This window comes from Corvus moneduloides, chromosome 1, assembly GCF_009650955.1.
Source record: "Corvus moneduloides isolate bCorMon1 chromosome 1, bCorMon1.pri, whole genome shotgun sequence".
NCBI lineage: Eukaryota > Metazoa > Chordata > Aves > Passeriformes > Corvidae > Corvus > Corvus moneduloides.
The window spans coordinates 72,689,306-72,697,545 of record NC_045476.1 but is presented as its reverse complement, the minus strand read 5'-3'; the positions used below and the strand labels follow the sequence as shown (position 1 = coordinate 72,697,545).

At 39.7% G+C, this 8,240-nt stretch overlaps 1 long non-coding RNA gene across 1 annotated transcript in view; it reads right to left on the bottom strand.

Moving 5' to 3' along the window:
* Positions 1 to 840: 840 nt before the first annotated feature.
* The window catches only part of LOC116447105, a 51,694-nt gene continuing 44,294 nt past the window's right edge, over positions 841 to 8,240 (bottom strand). The window contains exons 4-5 of the long non-coding RNA XR_004241485.1: positions 3,884 to 7,456; positions 841 to 3,775 (exon numbers count right to left, since the gene is read on the bottom strand). This is a non-coding gene — a long non-coding RNA (uncharacterized LOC116447105). The remainder of the gene's footprint in view (positions 3,776 to 3,883; positions 7,457 to 8,240) is intronic.

Here is an 8,240-nt window from a genome sequence, read left to right as displayed (position 1 = left end):
GTGCTGGGGCTGTAGCTTTCATGTCTGTGGAGGTTTTGTAACAAAACTTGAGGGAACCCTTGCTAAACTCTCAAGACAGTGGCCCCAAGGCCAAACTGCCCTACTGAGCCTTTACTCGAAACAAGGCCAGTGTTACTCTTCTAACCACTGGTACATGAGGACACGGCCATTGAAACGTGTGTGGTGCTCTACTTCTGACACATGGGGAACAGAGAAGTTAATAAATAAACACAATTGAATAAATCAAGTCTCTCATGAATGCATTGTCTTCTCTCTTTGCTCAAATTCTTTACATTCCAAAATTGTATTGGAAAATGTAAGGCAAATACACAGCAAATGCTGTGAGCTTCTCTTTGGGCCATGCTGTTTCCATTTCTATGGCTATTTGAAAAGTGCATGAATGCAAAGCACTTTTAAACACTCTAAAAATTAATATAGAAGAAACAATAGAAGCACATTTATTCTTGTTTTATTCAATGTCAGTGTTGCTGAGTTTCGCCTGACCAGATGTTACAGAGTTTCAAATCTGTTCAACCGTAGCTGTTAACAAAACATTCTTCTTTCATCAAAATTTAAAAAATATATACACATTTATTTTAATAGATCTCTTTGGGTTTTTTAATATAAATGAAGCAAAGATGCAATTTATCCCTTACTCATGCTAGTACTCGTGATTTCTGAGAGTACTGATCACAAGACTTTCGGTGTGCACTGTTTGCACACTATTTGCACAATTATTTCAAAATTCTGTATGTGCAGTTTTAACTCGGTGATACTGGTCCTGCAATTTCAGGTTGGTTTTTTTGTTTGCTTGGTTTTTTTGTATTTTGTTTTGTTTTGTTTTTTTTTTAAAGGACACATGTTTAAGATAAGAAACAATTTCTCAGATAGGGCTGGAAAAGCTTAAGCTTTTCCTCTCTGTGTGGTAGTTTCCCTTCTCTTTCTTTTACTGGACAGAACTGACAAGCAGGCATTGTCCCTCCAGTGAGCTCTGCAGTATTACTTTGACCCTAACCCATCAATCTGCCTCAATTGGATAATGATCTGTAATCACTTTCTTTCAGGGGAGTCTATAAATTTGCCAAGGCCCCATTCTTCTCTGAAGGCCTCCTTATGTTCACTCCCATTTGTGCAAATGCTCTCTCTTTTACAGCACTAAATAGCCATGCACATGGCCCTTTCTGTTCTGAGGCACCAGGCTGCTGACTGTTGATTTTCCATGGCGCTGCTCTCTAAAAGGAGGCAAAGCTCTGCATGCCAGGACTCGGCAGGGTGCAGGACGAAGCCACACCACTTCAAGAGCAGCCGCTTTTCTCATTAAGACTGACCCATCATTAGGCTGCTTTGTGCTGGCCCTTGTAATCGATGAGAGGACTGTGTAGTGTGAAAAAGCTAATAAAGATGAGCATGAGGTGGTAGAGAAGGGGGTGGGGGGAGTAAAGACACTAACCTCTGTTAACAGAGAAGCCCTCCTTCTCCAAAGCTAAGCCATATGAGTGAGGGGCAAAGCTCAGGATAGCTGGCAGGGTGCAGACTCCTCTCAGTCATTTCTTTGATTGTCTTGCACTTAATTCCCTGAGCATCCTTGCTCTGTTCTCTTTATTGGACCTAAGAATTAGAACAAGCATGAAAGAAAGCTCATATTCTCCTTCCTCAGCCTCCTTCCTTCTTCTGATTAAAGAAGATCAAAGGGTGAAGAACATCTAACTGAACTTGAGTGCAACACAAGAGAAAGCCCACATATGTGCAAAGAGCACTGGAGCGTTTTTTCCCATATTGTCACGACACTTTATGAGGTTCTGAGAACATCATGGAAAAGGTCAGAGAAGATGAAAGATACTAAAGTTGCTAATGTGTCCTGGGAAGCACCAAGTGTATTCTTGCTCTGTGACATGTTGGATACACTTTGCAGAGAACAGAGGGAACAGAAAATAAGTAATCTCCAAAAAATGTGCAGTGTGGAGGGAGCATTGGTCAAGGGAGATGGCAAAGATGATATTTCTCTACCCATACTGCAAAGACAGCAACACATCTCTAGAAATGCTGTGCATATGGACATCACACCAGAAATAAGCAGCGGGAATCTGCAGCTATGACAATGTGCCTGAGTGAAAAGAAAGGATCCTTGTGTTTGGGGGAGGAGGAATGGTGCCTGTAACATTGTGTATACTGGTGAGAAAACATATGTAGAGTGAGGTTGCAAAAGCATAGTATCAGATGTTGTACAAATGTGGGAGAGCTCAGGGACGGACGGTTTCTCCCTTCCAAACAGGTGGCCTGCAGAGCCACTCCTCAGACCACTCCTCAGAGCAATGCTGTCCATGCCTTCATGCATACTCTGTTTTGCTCGGTGTGCCTCATGGACAGGAAACAGAGTCCACACCTCATCTTCTCTCCACTGTGTGCCTCCTTCCCCAATTCTCCCAAGGGCAAAGAAGTAGAGAAAGGACAAGTATTTTACTCATCCCCACACCTTGAGAGTGCATTTGTGGCTGGTTTTTATGTGAGAAATGATACACGGAGTTCCCTGCCTGCACTCCCCCTCATACCTGTTGCTCAAGTGAGTCTTTGATGAACGGCTCAGAAGTTTTTAGCATTAAGTTTAGGTTTTCTTTTCTTGGATATATGCAAAATACATGGACAAGATCTTACGCATAGTAAATTAATGTTTTCATATCCACAAAGTTCTGTTCATAGTCTTGTCTTCCTTGTGACTACAAAAAGTCTCAGAAAGGCTCAGAATTAAAGTGAGTTGTTAAAGCTGTTCATGTGCCTAATCAGCACATTGTTGATATTAGTGAATTCCACCCCTATTTTTCTATGGGCATCATTCTTGTGTAGAGAGTTGAAGCTTCTGTCTTTGGCTAAACACCTTCATCCCCACCATCATGCATTGTTTGGTCCTTTACTCCAGCTGAGGGCTACAAATATAGTCTCTGAGCCAATGCCAGAATTTTAGAATTGCTGTCAATAGACTGTGTCCAACTGCAGAAATTTCAACCAAGTTGAGAAATGTATGGGATTTGTGGTTTTTGTTTGCTGAGGCTTTTTTTTTTTTTGGTCTTTCTTTCTTTGAAAGAAGCAAATTCTAAGAGGATTGCATAACAGAAGTACCCACTTCAAAACAAAAGCTGCTTGGCGCAGTATCTTCTGCTAACATTCTGCCTCAGCTGTGCCATTCAGTGCATTTCACACGGGATTTTGTGTTGCTGTCAAAGAGAAGCTGCACAGATTTACTTGATTTGAAACAGGGATGCCTGGCAAGTTGTTATGGGCAATCTGGATGAATATGTGTTGGCATTTGCCTTATTTCCATTCTCCTCAAGATTCCAAATGATAACCATCTTGAAGGTAATTTGTTTTCATTGCATTAAAAATTCCATTGGAAAGTTGCTTTTTATTGTAACTTGTTAAATGCTTAATTGATATCACATAATAAAAAGAATCAAAAAACCCCTCTGGTCCCTCTCAGGAGCTCCAGTTAGCTGCAGTGGAGCCAGCTCCGTTGCCATTTCCAAGTTGTTCTGTAGTGATCTAGCAATTCATCAGTGTCAACGACACATGGGAACTCTCATGTTTGCAAAAGCCTGCAAGGGATCCATGTCCTACATTTCAACAAAAATCACAAAATCACATTTCAAGGTGGTCAAGGTTAGGGAAACATCAGGCACATAATTGCTAGCCCCTTTCTGAAGTGGATGGTAAAACATGGAGAAACAGGCAGAAGTAAGAGGTCAGCAGCTGCAACAGAAAGGTGAATGCTCCTTTGAAGGACCTAGAAAATTGGAAGTGAAACATAATTGTCAGGATGCCAGAAGCATTTGGCTTCTGCAGGAGGAGGAGTGGTACGAGAACCTAAACAGGCAAATATGTTGATACATACATGTCACAGAAATCACAGCGGAGCAGTCACAAAGGGACCAGTGGAAATCATCTGTGGCTCATTGCTTTATCTTCACTGGCCTGCATCATGGCAGAGACTTCTATTCATTCTCTCTCTCCATGTTCCCACCTAATTGTTTATCTTCTGCAAATCTGCAACAAGGCCACAGGCATGTGAGCTTGAGTCTGCCTCATGCCTCACCATCTATGAGTAAGAACAGACAAAATCTAGCATGTGAAAGTCTGCATCATAAAGTGTGAGATTCTTTGCTGCCATGCATTATATTTTATGGATAATTGCCTTGCTAGATGAGGCAGCATGCCAGCAAACACACATACCCAGGGTATTCAGTATTCTCATTTAGAGTTACTGAGATTATGATATACTACAGAAGGTGGTCTGATATTTATATATGTCAAAGTTATAGCCTCTAAGATATTTTCTACAACTCTTCTTGCTCCTTACTTTGCAGGAGATGGTCTACATTGTCTCAGGCAGATCAGGCAGTTTTGGGTAAAATGTCCAGATTCACATTGCAATGTTGTTTTCCAACTGACTGGTAAAATTGAATTGGTTTTCCGGGGGAAGGTTAAAGGAACCTGGTTAAGATGAGAAGTTTTGACCATTTAGAAAAGATCTGGGACAGAACTTGTCAACTTGAAGTTATTTTACTTATTGCCACACCCCTAACTCTTAAAAACATGGCAGAAATGCCATTCGGTAGCACATCTATACATGTTGTCTTCTTTCAGGATAGAACCCATAGAATGTACACCATACCAATACTTTCATATTCAAAGTAAAGCCAGTAATGAGGAAATTCTTCCTTCTGATCCATCAGTGTGATCTATTCACTGAGATTGCACTGGTTCCTTGACTGAAATTTTAGTTGGCAGTTTGCTGATAAGGAATTCAATGGAACATTGAATCCTTCTGATTTATTTATTGCTTCCATCATGTTGCAAAAGTGAAAATACTGAGCATGTGCTAAGCACTCAAGTGTTAAGATGTATTTTAAATGTCCATCAGTAGATTCAGTTGTATAGTTTCTAGTGTATTCTGTCTAAATCAATGTCATAGAGTTAAAATAGTAAACAGTTCCATTGTGAAAAATGATGTTCAGATTAACTTCATAAGGAATGGCTTTCTGTGATCTTGGTATTGACTGATATTAACCGCAATCTTCCTGAAATTCTTAAGTCCTATTATTTTATTGCAAACCTGTTTTCTGTCTTAGCAGTTTGCGTTTCTGCATTTTGCCTGTTCTTCAAGTGGGTGCATGTGTCATGTGCTCTTCTTGCTCAGGAGTTTTACTTGTGCTTGTTGCTGAAGACAAATCTCTCCCCGAAGATGTCTGGCCTTACACATGAGTGTGAGGAATTACACTACATTATAACACTATAATAATGTCATGTCCTTGTCATTGGGTGATTTTTTAAATACTTATGCTTTTAATATGGTTCCTATATAAATACAAGTGCTTAGGCTTATTCTAACACATATATTAATAGCAAAATCTTAGAACCTCATGAGTGGCACATTAACTTGAATCTGGCATCACTGGTTAAAAAGGGTCAAAGATGTTTAAAGCCTAGGGATGCTGTCTTGTACTCATATCTCAAAATAAATTACTGAAGGTGATTTTTTTTCCATCCAAAGTTGTCTTCTCCTGGTCTGAAAATCTCAGTTAATAAAATGCTGTGTTCTGAAATCTACCTAATTCCCACCGGGAGTTGCATGATGCTGTTTTCTTTTTAACTGACTAATTATTATTATTGTAGACATGTATTTACTCCAAAGTGGTTTGGGGATAATTGATTAGGTTGCACCATGTCATGAAAGAACAGATGGCAGGCTAGTCTGTCAGTTCATCCACAGCCTGTAAGAATGTTAAGAAAATTAAAATTGAGGGGGAAAAAAAGAAAAAAAAAAGAAGAAAAGAAAAAAGAAGGTGACTAGGAGGGGAATGAACTAAGCTGTGCTTGCAACACAAAAAAGTTCTTGTAGTGGGTGGTCCTTTGGGAAGGTAATCGGAGATCTGCAATATGTCCACTACAATCAACAAAAGGGTACAATACTTCTCTGCAGGGAATTGGGTAGGGAAGAATTTGTTTAAATAAAATTGCAGGGTTGTAAGAATGTTAAACTAATTCTCTAATGTTCTGTGCATTGTCTGGGGAATTTTGGCTTTGCATCATTTGCTGTACTGAAGTAGTGAAAAAATATTCTATTAGAAGTATTTTGGAATGTGTTAACATGTATTTTAGCTTTGGAAACCCCGCCTGTGTTTAATGACAACTAAATATGCTTTTAGAATAGCTACACTCTCCTGCGTTCTCTCCCTGAAACTGCTCCCAAATTCTACATTCTTCCTCACTTAGTAGAATTCTTTATCTTTGTCTTGCAAAGGGAGTTCAGTTTGCTGTTATTCTGATTGGTTGGCACCCGCATTTTAGTGTGTGTGTCCATGTTAACCATTGGTGATAAAATACCATGGATGAAAGTGTATGTGGGTTACTTGCGTATAGAGGAATGTAAAGTCTTGAACTGATCTCCCTTTAGCATTTGTATTTACGTGTGTGAAAATGGGGAAAACTGTAAGAAAATGGCAGGAAGAGAAATATTCCCTGTCCTTCCCAGAGTGCACCAAAAATACCAATTATACCTCCAGAATCCAAAGATCCCAAAAGAAGAGGTCCAGAAGAAAGTAAGTAATTTCTGTGCAAGTGTTATTCTTTCTAGACCTGCTCCTCCTTTATATATTAGATGGTATTTTACTTAGCAAAGTATCATTAAGTATCAGCAAATTGAAAAGGCAAGTCCTCAGCCTTACTCTCCCTGTGAGGCGGAAAACAGGGAGTGTCTCACTCCCAGTCGACAGTCTCTGATGAGATCGCTCCCAGCAGGACTCTCCTCTCCCCGAGTTTAGCCCATTTTCTCCCCCTCAGCATCCTATCAGTCTGAAAAAGATCAGCTATGCTGCAGCAGGGAGAAAGACTTATCTCACTATCCTCTTTCTCTTGTCGCTAAGTAATCCTGTGTGAAGAAAGGAGAAAATTGCATTATTACAGGAATTTCTTGCTAGGGAGCACTACAAGCTTAGATTTATGAGAGTCCCCATCCCGTATCATGAACCCAATATTTTAAGTGCTGGACAAATAAGTTTCTTGCTCCTAAAATCTTAAAGTCCCAGAAGGGAAGGAGGTCACAGGGATTTGTCATTAAACACAGACAGGGACATGATTAAACCTTCACAATCTCAGAGCTTCGGCTTGTCTCGCAGTGTATTATCCCTCAGCCCAAGATCGTCCCTCCCTCAAATGTAAAATTGTACTTTCAATTAAGTAATTCCAGTAGAAACAATTTATATTTTACTTCCATGAGGTAATCTTCTCTTGTAAGTGTGCACTGGCAAAGTTCTGCTTCTGATTTTTTTGTGCGTGCTGGGCTTTTCACACATCTGGAACAGCTGTTATCCTAGCAAACGGCTTTTCTGCTGTCTTCATGCCTTCCCCAGTGCTGAGCAGGTCTAAAAAGATCTGTTCCATCTGTGGTCAGTTTCACAAACATTTTCTGTTCAAAGAAAGAAAATAACCAGAGTCTGATCATTGCATAAGTGTTTGAGGCCTTATCTTTATCAAAAATTGTAAGTGAGGATTAGTTCTCATTGGATTGCGAGTCAAGGATTAATTACACTGACCACAGATGGGCACGGTGCAAAGAATGTCGGTAAACTCCCCACACAGCTCCCAGAAAGTACTTTAATTATGGCCTGCATAAATTTCTATTCCAGTTTTCGGACTCCCTTAAGCAGAGACTACCAACTGTCCTAAATTGCTTGGTGGTTTGTTGAGGAGGAAACGTATCCTCTGTGGACTAAACTCATTACTGGGAGGTTTATTAGCAAGAAGGTAGTCTAAGTCCATTAATAAATGAGGAGTGAGGCAAAATCAATTATGATTTTAATATGACTGAACCACTAAGCTGCTTTTTTTTGAATCTATCATTTAAAGGGAAATTTAAAAGAGTATGGGCAATTAAGAAGCAATGAAGATCATAGCTGGTGTGGTTATTGATAAATGCAGGTAAGTAAATACCTGGTAAAATTAAATGCAAAGATCAGCAATTACTTCATCTTAAGGAAATTTGTGAATGTACTGAATCACTAAGAGGTAGTTTTCAAAGCCAGACCCCTGGGCCCTGCATAAAATAGAGTATGTAAAGTTTACATTGTAAAGGGCAGTGGGAGTGAGCATCAGGATAGAGAAATACAGTCATTTAGCATCCAGTAAATGTAATCTGTCCAGTAAAATGATGGAGCTACAGAAAATCTGAAAAATGGTAGCAAACAATACTA